The sequence below is a fragment of the Macaca thibetana genome, chromosome X (assembly GCF_024542745.1).
Source record: "Macaca thibetana thibetana isolate TM-01 chromosome X, ASM2454274v1, whole genome shotgun sequence".
Taxonomy (NCBI): Eukaryota; Metazoa; Chordata; class Mammalia; order Primates; family Cercopithecidae; genus Macaca; species Macaca thibetana.
The window spans coordinates 76,897,205-76,921,734 of NC_065598.1; the positions used below are offsets into that span (position 1 = coordinate 76,897,205).

General features: G+C 37.8%; 2 protein-coding genes and 1 non-coding gene across 5 annotated transcripts in view; 2 read left to right on the forward strand and 1 right to left on the reverse strand.

Annotated features, from left to right (window-relative positions):
- Window positions 1-24,530, forward strand: part of SH3BGRL (SH3 domain binding glutamate rich protein like) — a 523,004-nt gene that overhangs the window by 141,440 nt on the left and 357,034 nt on the right. The gene's annotated exons all lie outside the window — the stretch shown is intronic.
- Window positions 1-24,530, reverse strand: part of LOC126946313 (40S ribosomal protein S24) — a 1,171,839-nt gene that overhangs the window by 99,546 nt on the left and 1,047,763 nt on the right. The window lies entirely within an intron of this gene.
- On the forward strand, window positions 10,937-11,045 carry LOC126946989 (U6 spliceosomal RNA). Its single transcript, XR_007722850.1, has one exon. It is a non-coding gene; the product is annotated as a U6 spliceosomal RNA (small nuclear RNA).

Genomic DNA, 24,530 nt, shown 5'->3' on the forward strand with positions numbered 1-24,530 from the left:
TCACTGTGATGAACTCCCTCAGGGAGGCTGGCACCCCTGCATCCACTAACATTGGGCTAGAGCTGTTGCACCTCAGTCCTCCAGCTGCAGTAGCTTCCAAACCTCGAGAAATCAGAGAACAATGCTGGGGCCCAATACAAGTCCCCTAGAGTTAGAACATGCAGTCCAGGAATTGAAAGTTGAATGTTGGCCCCATAAGATCTTCCAGAAATGAAGCCAGTTGGCTGAATCCACCTTATACAACAATCAAACTCTGAAGGTCATCAAATAGGATAAAATTTTAAAGACCATCTAAAGGTCAACAACCTCAAAAATTGAAGGTAAATAAGTCTACAAAGATGAGAAAGAATCGTGCAAGAACACTGAAAACTCAAAAAGTCAGAGTACTTTCTTTCCTCCAAGTGACTGCATGGCCTCTACCAAGGGTTTGGAACCTGGCGGAGTCTGAGATGACTGAAATGACAGAAATAGAATTCGGAATAGTGATAACAAAGGAGTTCACTGAACTACAGGAGTGCATTGTAACCCAATGCAAGAAAGCTAAAAATCATGATAAAACATGGCAGGAGCGGACATACAAAATAGCCAGTGCAGAGAAGAACATAACCAACCTAATAGAGCTGAAGAACACACTACAGAACTTCATAATGCAATCACAAGTATTATTGCAGAATAAACCAAGTGTAGGAAAGAATCTCAGAGCTTGAACACTGCCTTTTTGAAATAAGACAAGCAGACAAGAATAGAGAAGGAAAGAGAGAGGACTGAAATAAACACAATTAGAAATGACAAGAGGGATATTTCCACTGACCCCACAGAAATACAAACTACTATTGAAAAATATTACGAATACCCGTATGCACATTAACTAGAAAATCTAGACAAAATGGATAAATTCCTGGACACATAAATCTTCCTAAGACTAAACCAGAAAGAAATTGAATCCTTGGACACACCAATAATGAGCTTTGAAATTAAGGCACTAATAAGTAGCCTACCAACAACAACAAAAAAGAGGTCAGGACCAGACAGATTCACAGCTAAATTTTACCAGATGTACAAAGAAGAGCTGGTACCATTCCTACTGAAACTATTCCACAAAATTGAGGAGGAGGAACTTTCCCCTAACTCATTCTATGAGACCAGCATCATCTTGATACCAAAACCTGGCAGAGATACAACAAGAAAAGAAAACTTCAGGCCAATATATTTGATAAACATCGATGCAAAAATTCCCAAAAATTATTGGCAAACCACATCCAACAGCACATCAAAAAGTTAATTCACCATGATCAAGTAGGCTTCATCCTTGGGATGCAAAGTTGATTTAACATGTGCAAATCAATAAATGTGATTCATCACATAAACAGAACTAAAGACAAAACCACATAATTATCTCAGTAGATGCAGAAAAGGCTTTTAATAAAATTCAACACCTCTTTATGTTAAAAACTCTCAATAAACTATTAAAGGAACATACCACAAAATAACAAGAGCCATATATGACAAATCCACAGCCAACATCATACTGAATGGGCAAAAGCTGGAAGCATTCTTCTTGAAAACCTGCAAAAGACAAGGATGTCCTGTCTCACCACTCCTTCAACATAGTATTGGAAGTTCTGGCTATGGCAATCAGACACACAAACACGACATCCAAACAGGAAGAGAGGAATTCAAACTATCTCTGTTTGCAGATGACATGATCCCATATCTAAAAAAACTCATAGTCTTGGCCCAAAAGCTCCTCCAGCTGATAAATAACTTCAGCAAAGTTGCCCAATACAATATCAATGACAAAAATCACTAGCATCCATATACACCATATACACCAACAACAGCCAAACTGACAGCCAAATCAGGAATGAACTCCCATTCATATATGTCACACACACACACAAAATACCTAGTAATACAGCTAACTAAGGAAGTGAAAGATCTCTACAAGGAGAACTACAAACCACTGCTCCAAGAAATCAGAGATGACACAAATATATTGTAAAACATTCCATGCTCATGGATAGGGAGAATCAATATTGTTAAAATGCCCGCACTGCCCAAATAAATTTATAGATTCAATGCTATGTCTATGAATCTACCAATGACATTCTTCACAGAACTAAAAAAGACTATTTTAAAATTCATATAGAAACAAAAACAGCCCTAATACCCAAGGCAATCTTAGCAGAAAGAACAAAGCTGGAGGCATCAATTTACCTGATTTCAAACTGCACTACAGAGCTACAGTAACCAAAACAGCATGGTACTGGTACAAAACCAGACACATAAACCAATGCAACAGAATAGAGAACCCAGAAATAAGAACACACACATACAACCATATGATCTTTGACAAACCTGACAAAGACAAGTAATGGACACAGGATTCTTATTCAATAAATGGTGCAGCAATAAATGGCTAGTCATATGCAGAAGACTAAAACTGGATATAAATCCAAGTTTACATAATTTAGCAAATACTTTGGCAAACCAGAGCAGTTTGTTAATTTTGCCTGTATAAAAATAGCCATGTCTTTTTCTCTGATTCATCAGTGTTAGGTATAATACAAGTATACATTTCTATTCTACATGGGTATGTTTTTCCTAGACTTATACAGGTTTACTGATCAATGAAACTAGCATTACTTAATGTTTAAGATTATGAAATATGTACATTTACATTTAACCAAATTGAATCATTATTCTGATGAACTATGTTTCAATAGTATTTATGCTTTGCAGTATGTCAGCTTCCAGATAATTTTCTAGATCTTCAGATAACTTAAAACCTTGGACTCATAGTGAATTGAGTTAATCAATGAATTCACTAAATGTCTACATCATTTCTAAATAAAATAAAACACACCCCATTAACTTTTTTATTTTATAGAAATGGGTTCTCACTATGTTGCCAAGGCTGGTCTCAAATTCCCGGGCTCAAGTGCTCTTCTCACCTTGGCCTCCCAAAGTGCTGGGACCACAAGTGTGAGCCATTGCATGTGACTGCTAAATTGTATCTTTAGGTCATGATAATATGCTCATTCTTGCTACTTTGAAATGCTGTATATGGGATGTGGGTAGCTTTAAAATGTTGTGTTATGCATATCCATGAACTCTCCTGGTCTGCTATATGCTGAGGTGTAGCAGGCAATTCTCAGTTACCCACTCCTCAGTTTTCTTTGTGAAATAGAAGTTACTTCGGTTAAAAGTGATAATTAATATAAATGTTTGAGACTATATTTAAGAACAATAGTTTTGGAGAAATAAGATTGTGTACATGCTTCTGTTTCTCATGGACACGATTAATGTTATACCAAAGTAGCAGTTCTCAGAGGATTTTTGTTTTGTTTTGTTTTGTCTCTAAACTTCTTTATACTCTTTGTGATGGTTAATATTGAGTATCAACTTGATTGAATTGAAGAATGTATTGTTCCTGGGTGTGTCTGGGAGGGTGTTGCCAAAGTAGATTAACATTTGAGTTAGTGACTTCAAGAGGCAGACCCACCCTCAATCCAGGTGGGCACTATCTAATCAGCTGCCAGCATGGCTTAGATAAAAGTAGGCAGAGGAATGTGGAAGGACTAGACTGGCTTGTGTCTTCTGGCCTCCATCTTTCTCCTGTGCTGGATGCTTCCTGTCCTTGAATATCAGACTCCAAATTCTTCAGCTTTTGAACTCTTGGACTTACATCAGTGATTTGCCAGGGACTTTCCGGCCTTCAGCCACAGACTGAAGGCTACACTACTGGCTTCCTTAACTTTGAGGTTTTGTGACTTGGACTGGTTTCCTGGTTCCTCAGCTTGCAGACACCCCAATGTGGGACTTCACTTTGTAATCATGAGTCAATTCTCCTAATCAACTTCCTTTTATATATTCATCTATCCTATTAGTTCTGTCCCTTTAAAGAACCCTGAGTAATACACTCTTTGAATATATTGAGGTCTCCAAGGAGCATTATTTTATGAGTTATTTCTTGAAATATTTACCACATTAAAAATTGAAACTAAGAAAAAATTTAATTGCTTCTTTACTGATTCATTTGAAGTTATCAATGATGAATATATTGCATGTTAATAACATCTTAGTAATATGAAATTAGTCCTGACCTCACAGACCTCCTAAATAAAGTACAGTGTCAGTCTGTTCCAGAAAATGAAAGAGCATAATGAAAATGCAAACTTGGAAGACAATTTTTGTTTGACTTGTTTTATAATGCCTGAGTGTGAAAAGCTATTACATGCTTTAATATCTCAGCAAAGTTTTCTCAATTTTGATGGGCTCATTTCCTTGGTTTGCTATTTATTGCCTTTAACCTAGATAGCAAAGATTTTGTGTCTTACTAAAATAATTCTCTGTACTTTATGTGGATTTGATAAATTTTTATAAGACATACTATTTTATTTTATTTATTTATTTATTTATTTTTAATTAATTTATTATTATTATACTTTAAGTTGTAGGGTACATGTGCATAACGTGCAGGTTTGTTACATATGTATACTTGTGCCATGTTGGTGTGCTGCACCCATCAACTTGTCATTTCCATCAGGTATAACTCCCAATGCAATCCCTCCCCCCTCCCCCCTCCCCATGACAGGCCCCTGTGTGTGATGTTCCCCTTCCTGAGTCCAAGTGATCTCATTGTTCAGTTCCCACCTATGAGTGAGAACATGCGGTGTTTGGTTTTGTGTTCTTGTGATAGTTTGCTAAGAATGATGGTTTCCAGCTGCATCTATGTCCCTACAAAGGACACAAACTCATCCTTTTTGATGGCTGCATAGTATTCCATGGTGTATATGTGCCACATTTTCTTAATCCAATCAGTCACTGATGGACATTTGGGTTGATTCCAAGTCTTTGCTATTGTGAATAGTGCTGCAATAAACATACGAGTGCATGTGTCTTTATAGCAGCATAATTTATAATCCTTTGGGTATATACCCAGTAATGGGATGGCTGGGTCATATGGTACATCTAGTTCTAGATCCTTGAGGAATCGCCATACTGTTTTCCATAATGGTTGAACTAGTTTACCATCCCACCAACAGTGTAAAAGTGTTCCTATTTCTCCACATCCTCTCCAGCACCTGTTGTTTCCTGACTTTTTAATGATCGCCATTCTAACTAGTGTGAGATGGTATCTCATTGTGGTTTTGATTTGCATTTCTCTGATGGCCAGTGATGATGAGCATTTATTCATGTGTCTGTTGGCTGTATGCATGTCTTCTTTTGAGAAATGTCTGTTCATATCCTTTGCCCACTTTTTGATGGGGTTGTTTGTTTTTTTCTTGTAAATTTGTTTGAGTTCTTTGTAGGTTCTGGATATTAGTCCTTTGTCAGATGAGTAGATTGCAAAAATTTTCTCCCATTCTGTAGGTTGCCTGTTCACTCAGATGGTAGTTTCTTTTGCTGTGCAGAAGCTCTTTAGTTTAATGAGATCCCATTTGTCAATTTTGGCTTTTGCTGCCGTTGCTTTTGGTGTTTTAGACATGAAGTCTTTGCCCAGGCCTATGTCCTGAATGGTACTACCTAGGTTTTCCTCTAGGATTTTTATGGTATTAGGTCTAACATTTAAGTCTCTAATCCATCTTGAATTAATTTTCATATAAGGAGTAAGGAAAGGATCCAGTTTCAGCTTTCTACTTATGGCTAGCCAATTTTCCCAGCACCATTTATTAAATAGGGAATCCTTTCCCCATTTCTTGTTTCTCTCAGGTTTGTCAAAGATCAGATGGCTGTAGATGTGTGGTATTATTTCTGAGGACTCTGTTCTGTTCCATTGGTCTATATCTTTGTTTTGGTACCAGTACCATGCTGTTTTGGTTACTGTAGCCTTGTAGTATAGTTTGAAGTCAGGTAGCGTGATGCCTCCAGCTTTGTTCTTTTGACTTAGGATTGTCTTGGAGATGCGGGCTCTTTTTTGGTTCCATATGAACTTTAAAGCAGTTTTTTCCAATTCTGTGAAGAAACTCATTGGTAGCTTGATGGGGATGGCATTGAATCTATAAATTACCTTGGGCAGTATGGCCATTTTCACGATATTGATTCTTCCTATCCATGAGCATGGTATGTTCTTCCATTTGTTTGTGTCCTCTTTGATTTCACTGAGCAGTGGTTTGTAGTTCTCCTTGAAGAGGTCCTTTACATCCCTTGTAAGTTGGATTCCTAGGTATTTGATTCTCTTTGAAGCAATTGTGAATGGAAGTTCATTCCTGATTTGGCTCTCTGTTTGTCTGTTACTGGTGTATAAGAATGCTTGTGATTTTTGCACATTAATTTTGTATCCTGAGACTTTGCTGAAGTTGCTTATCAGGTTAAGGAGACTTTGTGCTGAGACAATGGGGTTTTCTAAATATACAATCATGTCATCTGCAAACAGGGAAAGTTTGACTTCTTCTTTTCCTAACTGAATACCCTTGATTTCTTTCTGTTGCCTAATTGCCCTAGCCAGAACTTCCAACACTATGTTGAATAGGAGTGGTGAGAGAGGGCATCCCTGTCTTGTGCCAGTTTTCAAAGGGAATTTTTCCAGTTTTTGCCCATTCAGTATGATATTGGCTGTGGGTTTGTCATAAATAGCTCTTATTATTTTTAGGTACGTTCCATCAATACCGAATTTATTGAGCGTTTTTAGCATGAAGGGCTGTTGAATTTTGTCAAAAGCCTTTTCTGCATCTATTGAGATAATCATGTGGTTCTTGTCTTTGGTTCTGTTTATATGCTGGATTATGTTTATTGATTTGCGAATGTTGAACCAGCCTTGCATCCCAGGGATGAAGCCCACTTGATCATGGTGGATAAGCTTTTTGATGTGTTGCTGAATCCGGTTTGCCAGTATTTTATTGAGGATTTTTGCATCGATGTTCATCAGGGATATTGGTCTAAAATTCTCTTTTTTTGTTGTGTTTCTGCCAGGCTTTGGTATCAGGATGATGTTGGCCTCATAAAATGAGTTAGGGAGGATTCCCTCTTTTTCTATTGATTGGAATAGTTTCAGAAGGAATGGTACCAACTCCTCCTTGTACCTCTGGTAGAATTCAGCTGTAAATCCATCTGGTCCTGGACTTTTTTTGGTTGGTAGGCTATTAATTATTGCCTCAATTTCAAAGCCTGCTATTGGTCTCTTCAGGGATTCAACTTCTTCCTGGTTTAGTCTTGGAAGAGTGTAAGTGTCCAGGAAATTATCCATTTCTTCTAGATTTTCCAGTTTATTTGCATAGAGGTGTTTATAGTATTCTCTGATGGTAGTTTGTATTTCTGTGGGGTCGGTGGTGATATCCCCTTTATCATTTTTAATTCCGTCGATTTGATTCTTCTCTCTTTTCTTCTTTATTAGTCTTGCTAGTGGTCTGTCAGTTTTGTTGATCTTTTCAAAAAACCAACTCCTGGATTCATTGATTTTTTGGAGAGTTTTTTGTGTCTCTATCTCCTTCAGTTCTGCTCTGATCTTAGTTATTTCTAGCCTTCTGCTAGCTTTCGAATGTGTTTGCTCTTGCTTCTCTAGTTCTTTTAATTGCGATGTTAGAGTGTCCATTTTAGATCTTTCCTGCTTTCTCTTGTGGGCATTTAGTGCTATAAATTTCCCTCTACACACTGCTTTAAATGTGTCCCAGAGATTCTGGTATGTTGTATCTTTGTTCTCATTGGTTTCAAAGAACATCTTTATTTCTGCCTTCATTTTGTTATGTACCCAGTAGTCATTCAGGAGCAGGTTGTTCAGTTTCCATGTAGTTGAGCGGTTTTGATTGAGTTTCTTAGTCCTGAGTTCTAGTTTGATTGCACTGTGGTCTGAGAGACAGTTTGTTATAATTTCTGTTCTTGTACATTTGCTGAGGAGTGCTTTACTTACAATTACGTGGTCGATTTTGGAGTAAGTACGATGTGGTGCTGAGAAGAATGTATATTCTGTTGATTTGGGGTGGAGAGTTCTATAGATGTCTATTAGGTCTGCTTGCTGCAGAGATGAGTTCAATTCCTGGATATCCTTGTTAACTTTCTGTCTCGTTGATCTGTCTAATGTTGACAGTGGAGTGTTGAAGTCTCCCATTATTATTTTATGGGAGTCTAAGTCTCTTTGTAAGTCTCTAAGGACTTGCTTGATGAATCTGGGTGCTCCTGTATTGGGTGCATATATATTTAGGATAGTTAGCTCTCCCTGTTGAATTGATCCCTTTACCATTATGTAATGGCCTTCTTTGTCTCTTTTGATCTTTGATGGTTTAAAGTCTGTTTTATCAGAGACTAGTATTGCAACCCCCGCTTTTTTTTGTTCTCCATTTGCTTGGTAAATCTTCCTCCATCCCTTTATTTTGAGCCTATGTATGTCTCTGCGTGTGAGATGGGTCTCCTGAATACAGCAGACTGATGGGTCTTGACTCTTTATCCAGTTTGCCAGTCTGTGTCTTTTAATTGGAGCATTTAGTCCATTTACATTTAAGGTTAAGATTGTTATGTGTGAACTTAATCCTGCCATTATGATATTAACTGGTTATTTTGCTCGTTGGTTGATGCAGTTTCTTCCTAGCCTCGATGGTCTTTACATCTTGGCATGTTTTTGCAATGGCTGGTACCGGTTGTTCCTTTCCATGTTTAGTGCTTCCTTCAGGGTCTCTTGTAAGGCAGGCCTAGTGGTGACAAAATCTCTAAGCATTTGCTTATCTGTAAAGGATTTTATTTCTCCTTCACTTATGAAACTTAGTTTGGCTGGATATGAAATTCTGGGTTGAAAATTCTTTTCTTTAAGAATGTTGAATATTGGCCCCCACTCTCTTCTGGCTTGGGGAGTTTCTGCCGAGAGATCTGCTGTTAGTCTGATGGGCTTCCCTTTGTGGGTAACCCGACCTTTCTCTCTGGCTGCCCTTAAGATTTTTTCCTTCATTTCAACTTTGGTGAATCTGGCAATTATGTGTCTTGGAGTTGCTCTTCTCGAGGAGTATCTTTGTGGCGTTCTCTGTATTTCCTGGATTTGAATGTTGGCCTGCCCTACTAGGTTGGGGAAGTTCTCCTGGATGATATCCTGAAGAGTGTTTTCCAACTTGGTTCCATTTTCCCCCTCACTTTCAGGCACCCCAATCAGACGTAGATTTGGTCTTTTTACATAATCCCATACTTCTTGCAGGCTTTGTTCATTTCTTTTTCTTCTTTTTTCTTTTGATTTCTCTTCTCACTTCATTTCATTCATTTGATCCTCAATCGCTGATACTCTTTCTTCCAGTTGATCGAGTCGGTTACTGAGGCTTGTGCATTTGTCACGTATTTCTCGTGTCATGGTTTTCATCTCTTTCATTTCGTTTATGAACTTCTCTGCATTAATTACTCTAGCCATCAATTCTTCCACTTTTTTTTCAAGATTTTTAGTTTCTTTGCGCTGGGTACGTAATTCCTCCTTTAGCTCTGAGAAATTTGATGGACTGAAGCCTTCTTCTCTCATCTCGTCAAAGTCATTCTCCGTCCAGCTTTGATCCGTTGCTGGCGATGAGCTGCGCTCCTTTGCCGGGGGAGATGCGCTCTTATTTTTTGAATTTCCAGCTTTTCTGCCCTGCTTTTTCCCCATCTTTGTGGTTTTATCTGCCTCTGGTCTTTGATGATGGTGATGTACTGATGGGGTTTTGGTGTAGGTGTCCTTCCTGTTTGATAGTTTTCCTTCTAACAGTCAGGACCCTCAGCTGTAGGTCTGTTGGAGATTGCTTGAGGTCCACTCCAGACCCTGTTTGCCTGGGTATCAGCAGCAGAGGCTGCAGAAGATAGAATATTTCTGAACAGCGAGTGTACCTGTCTGATTCTTGCTTTGGAAGCTTCCTCTCAGGGGTGTACTCCACCCTGTGAGGTGTGGGGTGTCAGACTGCCCCTAGTGGGGGATGTCTCCCAGTTAGGCTACTCAGGGGTCAGGGACCCACTTGAGCAGGGAGTCTGTCCCTTCTCAGATCTCAACCTCCATGTTGGGAGATCCACTGCTCTCTTCAAAGCTGTCAGACAGAGTCGTTTGCGTCTGCAGAGGTTTCGGCTGTGTTTGTTATTGCCCTGTCCCCAGAGGTGGAGTCTACAGAGACAGGCAGGTTTCCTTGAGCTGCTGTGAGCTCCACCCAGTTCAAGCTTCCCAGCAGCTTTGTTTACCTACTTAAGCCTCAGCAATGGCGGGCGCCCCTCCCCCAGCCTCGCTGCTGCCTTGCCGGTAGATCACAGACTGCTGTGCTAGCAATGAGGGAGGCTCCGTGGGTGTGGGACCCTCCCGGCCAGGTGTGGGATATGATCTCCTGGTGTGCCTGTTTGCTTAAAGCGCAGTATTGGGGTGGGAGTTACCCGATTTTCCAGGTGTTGTGTGTCTCAGTTCCCCTGGCTAGGAAAAGGGATTCCCTTCCCCCTTGCGCTTTCCAGGTGAGGCAATGCCTCGCCCTGCTTCAGCTCTCGCTGGTCGGGCTGCAGCAGCTGACCAGCACCAATCGTCCGGCACTCCCCAGTGAGATGAACCCAGTACCTCAGTTGAAAATGCAGAAATCACCGGTCTTCTGTGTCGCTCGCGATGGGAGTTGGAGACTGGAGCTGTTCCTATTCGGCCATCTTGCTCCGCCCCTCCGAAAAAAGTCGAGTTAATTCTTCTTTCTGAGCGTGGGGTTTTACCTCCAGCCCAGGGCCCGGTCGGTTTCCTTCGCCGGGTCAGCTGCAGCCAGCGCGAGAGGAAAATGGTGAGCTCGGGGCAGGTGGGGTGTCACTTCCCAATCCACTCAAGGGACTCTGCGGCCGGTGCGCGCGGTCCCAGCGAGCCAACCGGCCACTATTTTATTTTAACTGTTTTTAAGTGTACAATAGGAAGTCACATTTTTTAACCATATAATTTTTGGGGATAACCATTCCCTCAAGCATTTATTCTTTGTGTTACAAACAATCCATTTACACCCTCTATTTTGAAATGTACAAGTACGTTGTTACTGACTATATTGTGCTTGCTTTGGCAGCATGTATACTAAGATTGGAATGCTACAGAGAGAATTAGTGTGGTCCCTGTGGAAAGATGACAATTAACAATTCGTGAATTGTTAAATATTTGTAACTTAAAATCTTTTTAAAAAGTTATTATAGGCCGGGCGTGGTGGCTCAAGCCTGTAATCCCAGCACTTTGGGAGGCTGAGGCGGGCGGATCACGAGGTCAGGAGATCGAGACCATCCTGGCTAACACGATGAAACCCCGTCTCTACTAAAAAATACGAAAAAAGAAAAAAAAAAAAACACTAGCCGGGTGAGGTGGCGGGCGCCTGTAGTCCCAGCTACTCGGGAGGCCAAGGCAGGAGAATGGCGGGAACCCGGGAGGCGGAGCTTGCAGTGAGCTGAGATCCGGCCACAGCACTCCAGCCTGGGTGACAGAGTGAGACTCCCTCTCAAAAGAATACTAATAATAAAAAAATGTTATTATAGACTATAGTTACCCTGTTGTGCTATCAAATGGTAGGTCTTATTTATTCTAACTATTTTTTTGTATCCATTAACCATCCCCACCTTCCCATAGCTCCCAACTACCTTTCCCAGTCTCTGATAACCATCCTTGTACTATGTTTATGAGCTTAATTGTTTTGATTTTTCGATACCACAAATAAGTGAGAACATGCGTTGTTTATCTTTTTGTGTCTGGATTATGTCACTTAACATAATGATCTCCAGTTCTATTCATGTTGTTGCAAATGACAGAATCTCATTCTTTGTTATGGCTGAATAGTGCTCCATTGTGTGCTTTATGTTGACTTTATAACATCTTTGTTTATTTTTCTCTTACAGAAAGTGCTAAGTTTCCTTATAATCATGTCTATTTTTATTTTTAAAATTGGTATTGTCACTTTCAAATAGGGAGACAAATATTATCCCTCAGGCATCCATGATCCTATCTTAAGTGCTCAAATTTCAAGAACACTTTTGATTTTTGCTTTCACAAAGTTGAATCCTTAGATGTAAAATAAACTAAAATAAAATGTGGGGATATGTTTTACATCTAAAACTACCTAACATTTTCAAGAAGGTAAACTCACAAAGGATCTGTTTCTTTCTTTGTAAAAATAGAAGGGCTAGAAATAATAAAATTTATTTAGTATATTACTGTTAATGAGTTGTATGGGACTAATTATCAGATAAAAATGTTCAGCTCTCTCTAGGTTAAATTTGTATGAATAAAATTTATTAATATAAATATTTTGGAAATCATGTGCTTAATTACAAGTCCCTGAAGATTTGTAAATACTTCCACTTTTCACAATAGATTTTAATCTCAGGGAAAACATTGAAATAGTACTTCAAGGTTATGTTGAGTTTTCCTATGTTTATGAGTCCTGAAGGTACTTTGTCTGATGTTAGGCAACAGTATAGAGTATTATTTAAAATGTTTATTTCATCTCAATCTTACTTATTTAATGTGAACCTAGGATCTTCTAGGCCAGTGGTTCTCAACTGGGGGGTTCACATCACTTACCTATGGAATTTTATTATAATAGAGATATTTAGGTCCTATTCTCTACTTGATGTTTTACTGGATTTCTTTACTTAATATTTTATATATATTATTAGTATATTCATATTATGTTTTATATTTTATGATATATTATGAATCAGGATTACATTATATCAATTTTTTTTTCTCTGGAATAAATGTTTATCCATTTTTATTTATCAAATATAATATTCATTATATTCTTTGAAAATAGACTTAAGCATTATCTTTGTGGACATTTTGTTTAAAACTTTTTGGTTGACTTTATTATCTCATTTTGCATACCACAGAAACAACTATATTTCCCTGTCAGTTACATTATTCATTATAATCTTTCATCACATCTCTCACTCTTGAAAACTGTCAGTAACAAATTAGCCACAGTGACTTTAAGTCACTGTTACTTACAGATAATTTTTGTTTTACTCTGATGCTTTCCTGAAAATTCTGCAATCAGCTACAGTTCAGAATTCTTGTCTTCAACCAAGTAGTATCTCAGAGCCCTGTGGAAAAGGACTGCACCAGACACTTCAAAGTGTTGACACTTCAAAGAATACTCTGGGGTACTTCTGATGACATCCTTTCAAAAATTTAAAACTATATCAGTGTGTTGAGTCAAGATTTTCAGAACTCTTTGGTTGTGAAGCAGATGGGTTCATGAGACTGCTAATCCAAGAAGCAGAGAAACAGGAATTAATTAAATGGAACTGAATAAACTAATGAAGGATGATTGCAAATCATTAGAAAAGCACTGCAAGGAAGTGGGAGAGAATGCTTAATGGATAAATATAAAAGCAGAGTTCTGTTTTAGGGACTGTGAGAAACAGGAGTTTGTGGTAGCACTGATTTTAATGCTCATATAAGTTTCTCTAGTGTCTCTGAGGGCAGGACTAAGGGATAGGAATAGTTGAATTGATCATAATCTTTTTCTAGATTAGGTTTTGATCAGGGTAGCCTCAGAAGAAAGATAAGGAGGAAAAGAAGTTGAAGTAGCTAATGAGAGAGTGGTTGACTTCATGTACTATGAAGTCTAGTTTCATATATTTCCCACCTCCACATCCACCTCTGATTGTTTTGAATCAAATCTTAGAATTATATATCACCTGTAAATAGTTATTTATTTCTAAAAGATAAGAACTATATTTAACATATTTGTTAAAATTATGTTAAATATACCAAAATGCCATACAATTATCACACTTAAAAATTCATCACTCCTTGAAATAGGAACGCTTCTACACTGTTGGTGGGAGTGTAAACTAGTTCAACCATTGTGGAAGACAGTGTGGCGATTCCTCAAGGATCTAGAACTAGAAGTACCATATGACCCAGCCATCCCATTACTGGGTATATACCCAAAGGATTATAAATCATCCTACTATAAAAACACATGCACACATATGTTTATTGCAGCACCATTCACAATAGCAAAGACTTGGAACCAACCCAAATGTCCATCAATGATAGACTGGATTAAGAAAATGTGGCACATACATACCATGGAATACTATGCAGCCATAAAAAAGGATGAGTTCATGTCCTTTGTAGTGACATGGATGAAGCTAGAAACCATCATCCTGAGCAAAGTATTGCAGGAACAGAAAACCAAACACTGCATGTTCTCACTCACAGGTGGGAATTGAACAATGAGAACACTTGGACACAGGGCGGGGAACATCACACACCGGGGCCTGTCATTGGATGGGGGAATGGGGGAGGGATAGCATTACAAGGAATACCTAAGGTAAATGACGAGTTGACGGTTGCAGCGAACCAACATGGCACGTGTATACATATGTGACAAACCTGCACGTTGTGCACATGCACCCTAGAACTTAAAGTATAATAAAAAATTCATCACTCCTTAAAATTACCAAATATCCAAAGTTGAATTTCCAGTTATATCATAAATATTATAATATTCTTTTAGCAGCTGTTTGTTTGAATCAGGATCCAAATAAGGTACCAACATTAGGACTGGTTGGTAAGCTCTTGTCTGTTTTAATTTGTAAATTTCTTCTCCATTTTTCTCTTTTGTAATGTATTTATTGAAGAAACTAGGTAATTTGTCTTATAAAATTTTCCAAGGTCTGAATTTTGATGATTGCATCTCAGAGGTACCATTTACATTTCACTGCCCCCTGCATTGCCCCAAAATAGGTAGTTGGATCCAAAGGCCTGATCAGATTCATGTATGACTTTTTTCAGGAGGGGTAGGAATACTTCATTAGATGGTGTTGTATTCTTCCATCAGGGGCCTATTATATGTGGGGCTGTTTCTTTTTGAGATGTTTGTAGCAGTTAATGTAAAATGTGTAGATGCATTAATTAATTTGGGTTGCAAAATGGTAATATCCTAATTGTAACATTCCTTCTTAATTTATTATCTGGACTGCTTCTATAAAGGGAAACTTCACCTGATCAACTATTTAGTTACCATAAGATACATATTATATTCAGGAGAGGCAAGGCAAGTGTTGAGTTTTTTCCTTTACCAAGTTTCAAAATGGTGTTTTTCACTAGCAGCTTCCAATGGTGACCAGTTTATTTACTTAAACCTTCATTATGTTTAGAATGATTGATATGTTTCAGTCCCTGCAGTTATTATCTTTACGGGTGATCAAATTGTTCCTCTTTGACCTGTAGTAGTCTGTTCAAGTTGACTCCTGAGTTTTTTGACCTGGCCCCCAGTAGTCTAATAATAGCTTCTTTATTTCTGATATGACAAGGTGTTCTAGGCTCATCTTGTACATTTTCTGCCCCAAACCTTGAATTTCAGCAAGTAACGCTGCTTCATTTTAGAGGGAATGGTTTTTTCAAGACCACAATCAGGGTACTAGGAGTGCTCTTTGTTTCTGGGATATCATTATTTTTAGGTATTTTCAGTTGACAGAGTTAAGAACTTATTTAAAAGATAAAATACTTTATGAGTTCATAATGACACTTAAAATTCAAATCCCAGAACACAAGTTTTAAATTAACCTCTTTGATCTTACATCTGTGTCTGTTTTCTCCAATGTTGTGCATCTCAATTCTCAGTCACCAGGAATGATATAAATAAGCACTGTGTGAATTTCTTTGTCTGTGACTGCATTGTTCGTTTCTCTAGTCCCTTTATAAAGGGAGGTTATTCTTCCCATTGTTAAAAGCACTTTTATATGTTAGACACGTTAACTTTTTGTTGAAAACTGTTTTTCCAATTTTGCCATTATTTCTTCTTTGCTTATGGAGCATCTTTTGTCATGCAAATTAAATATATATAATAAAATTTATCTATCTTTTCTCTTTTTGCTTTTAGATTTCAAGTCATAGTTAGGAAAATTTTTCCTATTCCTAAGTTATAATGCAATTTACCCAAATATCTTTTCGTATATGTATGTTTTCATTTTTTACACTGAAATATTTTTATCTATGTAAAGTTTGCCTTATTGTATGGTTTGAGGAATAGATACAATGTTTTCTTTCCCCCATGTGGCTTTTTAGTTATTCTTATGCCAATTATTAAGAGGTTTGTATTTTCTTTACTGACTTAAACTGCAGCCTGAATCGAAAGCTGTAGGTGCCCTGTCTATATCCTTTTACCCTTATCACTTCAGTGCATGTCTACAGGACTTCCAATTACCATCAGCTTCCTTTCTTTACCTGAGGTGTTTTCTCTTGCTACCAGAACCTGCTTTGCACATACATGGTGGGCTAGAACACTAGCACACCAGTAAAGCAGCCTATAACTAATGACTAATAAAAGTTGATTACAAAATAAGCCTTAGGAGGGATAACCATGAGGCATGTGTTCTGCCCAGAATAACTAGCAGAAGTAAGCTCTAAATACACAAAGAGATAACTTGCTTGATGATAAACCCTTTATTGGCTACCTTTTTTGTTTGTTTGTTTCAATTCCCCACTCTCTTATTGGTATTTCCTAGGATCACTACACAAATAAACTGTACTCTAAATCCCCATTTCAGGAGCTCCTTCTGAGGAAACCCAAACTAAGACACCTACTTTATCATATACTATATTTGCATATTGTAATCAAATTTTATACTATTTTCCATTAGTCTGTATGTTTATTCATGCACCAATACCATATTGTTTTAGTTATAGAGGCTTTGTAATGAATGTTAAAATCAGGCACTAACAGCTTCTCCTTGCTCTTTTGTCTCAGGGTTTCTCTAGTTATGCTTCAATTGTTTGTTTTTTTCTGTGAACTTTGTTTACTTTCTCTAGCTTCAGGAAAAAAAGAACTAACAGCATTAGATTGAGAATGCATTAAATTAATGATTTTCAAGTAATTGAATTATTATGATTTTCTTTCTTCCTAACCGTATTAGTCAGCTTGGGCTGCTAAAACAAAATACCAGACACTGAGTGGCTTAAACAACAGACATGTATTTCTCACAGTTCTGGAGACTGGGAAGTCTAAAATCAAAGTGGCAGCTGATTCAGTTACTAGTGAGGGCCATCTTCCTGATCTGCAGGAACTGCCTTCTCTGTGTGTTCTCATTTGGTGTAGGGAGTTTCCTCTTCTTATAAAGCTGCTGCTCATTCCATCATGAGGGCTCTACCATTATGATCCTATGGTACTCTAATTACTTCCCAAAGACCCCATCTCTAAAAGCCATTACATTTGGGATTTGGACTTTGACTATGAATTTTGGGGGAAGACAATTTAGTCCATAGCATTCTGCCCCTAGTCTTCCAAAATTTACATTTACGTCTTTCTCACATGCAAAATGCATTCATTCCATCCTAACAATCCCAGAAGTCTTAACTCATTCCTGTATCAGCTCTAAAGTCCAAAGTCTCATCTAAATATCACCTAAATCAGTTATGGGTAAAATTTAAGGTACAAGGGATTCTGAGGCATAATTTCCCTCTAGCTGTGAGGCTGCAAAACTAAACAATTTATGTGCTTTCAAAATGAGTAGTGAGGCAGGCATGGGATAGACATTCCCATTTCAAAGGGAGATGTGGGAAGAAAGAAAGGCATGTTGGGTTCCAAGCAAGCCCAAAATTTAACAGTGTAAGTTCTATTAGATCTTAAGGCTTGAGAGTAATCCTCCCTGGTTGAATGTTTTGCCTTCCAGACTCACCAGGGCTATAGTCCTGCTTACCAGGCTCTGCTCAGTAGAGGTCATGCTCCCAAGGTTCTGGGTTACCACAACCCCAAGGCTCCACAAGGTGGTCCTGACCCCAGATTTATCTCGGTTGTCAAACTTACTTGAACAAAATTATGCAAAGTAGTTACATGATTTAAAAAGAGTTCCTTTGTTTTAGTTTATTTCCCCTTTGTAATTTCTAATTTTGTGTATTTGAGCTTTCTCTCTTTCATATTTGATTTGATTAACTGTGTCATGTGCTAGCATATTTTGTGACTTTCTAAAAAGAATTACATTTAGGATTTATTTATTATTTCTACCATTTTAATTCTAACTCATTGATTTCTGCTTTACATTAGTTAAGTTTTTCCATTTCCTCTTAGTTTAGTTTGTTGTTGTTTTCTAGCTTTCCTTTTAACTTTTATTTCCGATTTAGTGGTACATGTACATTTGTTATATAGGTAAATTGTATGTTCCGGGGGTTTGATGTACAAATTATTGCATCACTCAGGTAATCAGCAGAGTACCTGATAAGTAGTTTTTCAATCATCTCTCCTCTCACTCTCCACCCTCAAGTAGGCCCATGTCTGTTGTTGCCTTCTTTATGTAAATATGTACTGAATGTTAAGCTCCCCCTAGTAAGTGAGAACATGAAGTATTTTGTTTTCTGTTTCTGCATTAGTTCACTTAGGATAATGGACTCCAGCTCCATCCATGTTGCTGTAACAGAAATGATCTCATCTTTTTTATGGCTGCATAGTATTCCATAATGTATGTGTACCACATTTTCTTCATCTAGTCTACCACTGATGGACACTTAGGCTGATTCCATGTCTTTGCTATTGCGAATAGTGCTGCAATGAACATAAGCGTACATTTGTCTTTGTGGTAGGACAATTTATATTCCTTTGGGTATATACCCAATAATTGAATTGTGGGGTTTAATAATAATTATGTTTTAAGTTCTTTGAGAAATCGCCAAACTGCTTTCCACAGTAGCTGAACTCATTTACATTTCCACCAGAAGTGTATAAGCTTTTGGAATCTGAGTGCTCCTGTGTTTGGTGTGTATATATTTAGGCTAGTTAGGTCTTCTTGTTATGTAATGTCTTTCTTTGTATTGTTTGATCTCTGCTGATTTAAAGTCTGTTTTGTCTCAAATTAGAATAGCAACCCCTGCTTTTTTCTGTTTTCCATTTTCTTGTTGGATTTTTCTTCATCCCTTTACTTTGAGCCTATGGGTGTCACTGCATGTATGATGGGTCTCTTGAAGACACCATACTGTTGGTTCTTGCTTCTTTATCCAACTTGCTACTCTGTGCCTTTCATTTGGGACTTTTAGATCATTTACATTCAAAGTTAGCGTAGATATATGTGAATTGATCCTGCCAGTCTATTTTTAGCTGGTTATTATGCATACTTGTTTGTGTGACTGCCTTATAGTTTCAATGAACTATGTACTTAAGTATATTTTTGTAGTGGCTAGAAACAGCCTTTCTTTTCTGTATTTAGCACTTCCTTCAGGACCTCTTGTAAAGTATGTCTGGTGGTAACAAATTTCCTTAATATTTGTTTGCCTAGAAATGATTTTGTTTCTCCTTCACTTATAAATCTTAGTTTGGTGGATATAAGATCCTTGATTGAAAGTTGTTTTCTTTAAGAATACAGAATATAAGATTCTAATCTCTTCTGGTTTACAGTGTTTCTACTGAAAAGTCTGCTGTTAGCGTGAGAAGTTTCCTTTGTAGTAGGCCTTCCCCTTCTTTCTAGCTGCCTTTAACAGTTTTTCTTTCATTTTGTCCTTAGAGAATCTGTTTACTGTTACTATGTGTCTTGGGAATGGTCTTCTTATGTAGTATTTCACAGGAATCTCTGCATTTCCTGAATTTAAGTGTTGTCCTCTCTAATGAGGTTGGAGAAGATTTCATGAACGATATCCTGAAATATGTTTTTCAAGTTGCTTGCTTTCTCTCCCCCTCTTTCAGGGACACCAATGAGTCATAGAAATGGTCATGTTACACAGTCTCATATTTCTCAGAGGTTTTATACATTCTTCTTTATTTTTCTTTATTTTTGTCTAAGTTATTTCAGAAAGCAGGTCTTTGAACTCTGAGATACTTTCCTTGCATTTGCTGATTCTGCTATTAATACTTGTGATTGTATTCTGAAATTCTTGAAGTGAGTTTTTAAGCTCTATGGGATGAGTTTGGTTCGTTCTTAAAACAACCATTTTGCCTTTTATCTGCTATATTATTTTACTGTATTCCTTAGAATTATTGGTTTGGGTTTTGACTTTATCCTGAATCTTGATAATCTTTGTTTCTATTTATATTCTTACTATTATTTGTGTCATTTCAGCTTGGTTAAGAACCATCGTTGGGTTACTAGTGCAGTTATTTGGATTTAAGAAGACACTCTGGCTTCTTGAATTGCCAGTGTTCTCACACTAGTACTTTCTCATTTTTGTGGGCTAATGTTCCTTCAGTCTTTGAAGTTGCTGTGCTTTTTTTTTTTTTTTTTTTTAATCTTGTTTGGTGTCCTTGGACGTTTGATTGTGGTATAAGATATGTTTAGTCAACTGGCTTCATTCATGCAAGATTTTAGGGAACGAAGGCTCAGCTCAGAACTCCTGGGCTGTGTGCTCTAACTCTGGAGGCCTGGTATTGGGATACCAGCTTTGTTCTCTGGCTCTTCAGGTTAGTGGCCTGCTGCACTGGCGGGGCCAAGGTGTTCCTGGACTGCTGGTTACAATGCTCTCATGGGTGGTATCAACCAAAATGCTTAATTGGGCAGTGCCAGTGGGATCTGTGCTCATATGCATGTGCCAGCAAGGGCAATGTGGTAGGGTGCATGCTTGTCATCTGTGCTGGTGGGTACGGTGGTGCTGGCCTCCATGTGGGCATTCACAGTGATGGCAGTGGTGGTTCAACACATAGTGGGTAGGGGCCCTAGCATAGTGCATGTGTTCACCCTGGTGATGGTGTCATCTTGGTGTAGGGAGCTAGTGGGTTCAGGTTTGGTGCTCTCCATGCACTCATTCATGCTGGTGGCAGTGGTGGTACAGGGTGGGGTGAAGGGCCCCTGGGTTCCGTGTGCAGATTCATACTAGTAGCAGTGTCAGTGTGGGGGTGAGGCACTGATGGTCATGGGGTTGGAGCTCTCCAGTAGTCAGGCACACTCTGCCAGCACAGGAGCTATAATGCAGGCCCTCAGGAGGTGCCCAGGCTGGGTATCCGAGGCTGCACTGCAAGCAACCTTGCTCAGGCTGGGGCCTTAAGAGAGGCCAGCAGTCAGGGTTGTGCACAGGTTGGACCTACCACATCTCATGTACAAGATTTTCCTGCTTTGTTCAAGCCCAACAGTTCCTCTGATGCTAAAGTCTCTGAGGGGAACAAGACTAGTTTTAGGGGATGGGCGTCCCTAGCCATGCTCCACTACGGATGCTCCCACACCAAGACCCTTGGATTCTACATCAGCTGGAGTTCTGCCCCTACCACCTCCTTAAGTGAATCTTCCTGCCAGCTCTAGTGTCTGTGGGGGTTGTGGGATCTCTGGCTGTCAAGATTCTAGATATCCGTGGGGAGAATCTGTCATTTCTTGCCTGCTCAACTCACCCCTTCCCCAGGAGTCACTGAGGGCCAGGAATGAGTCCTGATGTGTTCTAGCCCCATGCAGGATTTCTAGCTTCTTCCCCCTTTAGACCAACACCTGTGTCTTTCTTTCATCCACTTTTAATGCCTTCCCTCCAAAGGTCTGCTTAGGATGTGCCAGTCTTTCTGTTGTTCTTCCAGATGTTTCTCCTGGTTGTATCTAGTCAGCTACCTTGTGTCTCTTTTCTATCTTTTTGAAATGTGTTTAATTAATTTATGTTTAATTTTTATTGATGTTGGTGTTTTTATATAGGTATTTAATATTATAAAATTTCATCTGATATCTGGTTAGCCATATAACGTAAGGTTTGATATTTCATGTTTTCTCTATTATTATTTTTAATACGTCATTTTACTTTCTATTTCCCACTTGACTAAAAGGTTGTTCAGCACTATGTTTTGTCTTAATTTTCTAGGTAGAAAAACCATTTTTTGGTGGTGGGAGGACTGTTAATTTCTTGTTTTATTGCATTATAGTCAAAGAATGCAGTTTGTATAATATTTATTCTTAGACATTTATTGAGATTTTCTTTGGGGCTAAAATATGGGTAGTTTTGTGAATGACTTATGGTCATTTAAAAAGAAAGTAGTTTTTATGAGTGTGGTTTATGAGTTGAAGTTATATTACATATATTTTATTGGTTATCCTGTTTAGTTCTGTATTGTTACTATATTTTCCACTTGATTTGTACTGAACAGAATGAGGTGTGTTAAAGTCCTCTATTATTAATTCTTATTTCTGTTACTTCCTGTATCCCTTATAGTTTCTGTTTTATTAAATTGTTGCTCTTATTGTGTATACAAATAATAATAGTAGTAACAATAAAGATAACTATCATAACATTGTGAATTTTAGTTAGATTTTAAAGCATCCTTGTTCTTTTTGAGGCTTTTCGTTCTGAATTAGGTATCAAAATTGTGAGTCTTGCTTTGTTGTTATTTTATTTCTATTTACCTGATATTATTCTATATGTCCTTATTTGTTGTTTTCTGCCTTTCCCTCTCTATCCTTTCCTTGTGGTGTTCCAGTTTGGTGTATATAGATTGAAATAATCCTACAGCTCACTGATACTCTGTTCATTTTTAAAAGTTTTTTTCTCTATGTTTTATTTTTATAGTTTCTATAGCTGTGTAATTAAGGTTTTACTGGGTTTCCCTCCCTGCACTTCAGCTTGGAAACACTGAAGGCTGTATGCTGTATTCGTCAAAACTCCTAGAACTCTATACCATAAACAAATAACTCTTTTGTATATAAATTTTAGGGGAAATTATAGGACTCATCTTATTTGTTTTCCTTCTCTGAGGAATCATGGTCTTTTGTTGCCTGATGCCTCAAATCTTGGAAACTATTGTTTAATACACTCTGATTATCGATTTAGTGTTTCATGTAGGAGAGTAAATCTCCTTTCTGTTACTTCATCTTGGCCCACAATGGAAATTCTCTATGTACATTTCAAAATCAACTTGATGGTATCTGCAAAACCATGCTGGAATTTTGATCAATTGCATTGACTCTAAAGATCAGTTTGGGAAAATTGACATCTTACCACCAGTATTGAGTCTCCCAATGTATAAACTTCTTAAAGCTATCCTTTTATTTATATCTTCTTAGATTTCTTTCAAGTCTTTTGTAGTTTTCAACATATATATATATATATATAAAATACAACATGCATGTGTGTGTGTATATATATGTTTGTGTATACGTATGCACACACACACATTCTGCACACATGTTTAAAAGGTTTATTCCCAAGTAGTTCATTTTTTGGATAATTTTCTATTGTACTGTGCTTAAGAAAAGAAACTGGATTTAGAAGGCTAAATTCTGTATGATTGTTTTTATTTGATATTTTGGAAAGGCCAACTATAGTGATGGAGAACAGATCTGACAAGGGCTAAGGGTGGATGGAGAATTTGACCATAAAAAAGTAACACAGGGAAAAGTTTTGGTAGGTTATTTAACTGTTCAGTACCTTGGCTGTGGTGGTGGTTCCATGATTCTCTGCATTTGTCACAGCTCGTAGAAAAATATACCAAAAAGAAAAAAAGTCTATGTCAATTAAAAAAAAAAAAAACCTCTCTGGTGTCTCTGGTGAACATTTGTTTCAGCAGACCATCAATACAGTTAGGTTCACACTGTAAGTTCTGTCTCACACATTTTGGAAAGTGGTGTCAACATTCAGTTTAGTAATAAAAGCTTTTGCTTATGCCAATTTGGGTTTCTATCACATTTGTCCAGCTTTGAAATAACCCCAGACTTTTTGCAGGTTTATAAACAGTATTAGAAGATCCTCCCTTCAGCTCTCTCCCCTCCCACTCTCTTCAGACTGAAGGATTTTCTTTTCCTGGTTCTCTGGCCAGAAAGACATTATTTCTCTCAGAGTTTTAGCTTCCTGAGATGCTGTTGGGCTGTTCTGCAAATGGGGCTCCCCACATGAGTCAAAGTTACAAGATAAAAGCAAAAAAAAAAAAAAAAGAAAAGAAAAAGGAATGACTCCCTATGTATGGATTATTTATTCACTTTGACACTTCCCAGTCTGCCTGCTTTTGTTTACTTTCCAGGGTCTTCATAGAGTTGCTTTTTGTTGTTGTTTCAAATTGTTTACTTATAGTCAGCAGGTGAAACAGGATGTATTGGGCTTATGTTTAAAAATTCTTCTTTGTGACTCCTTTCATGTGAATGTAGGATTTTATTTGCCATCTCCTATATATGTCACTTTCTCTTAAATATTTGTTGTCCCTTTTTTACTCAGAAGTTGTTTACTTAGCTTCTGACTTTCTCTTTAAAAACTAGAGTTCTTCAATGAGAACATGTGGACACAGGGAAGGGAACATCACACACCATGGCCTGTTGGGGGTGGGGGCTAGAGGAGGGATAGCATTGGGAGAAATACCTAATGTAGATGATGGATTGAAGGGTGCAGCAAACCACATGGCATGTGTATACCTATGTAACAAACCTACATGTTCTGCACATGTATCCCAGAACTCAAGGTATAATAAAAAAAGGAAAAAAAAAAAAAAAAAAAAAAAAACAAAAATAAACTGGAGTTCTTCTAATGCTTATAGATTTAATGTTTTTTTAATAGTATTAAGAACCCTCTGACTTTTCAAAGCCTGTAGTTATTTGAAACAGTATGCAGAAAATTACATAGGTCATAAAGCACTGACTTTTATATAAGGCAAGAATGTATTAAGAATTATGTTATTTGATATAAGAATCAGTGATGTATTCACTACGATTTTCCTAAAGTTAAACTGTGCATCTAAGCCACATAAGTGCTTAGTAAGTTATGATGGCACTGAAAT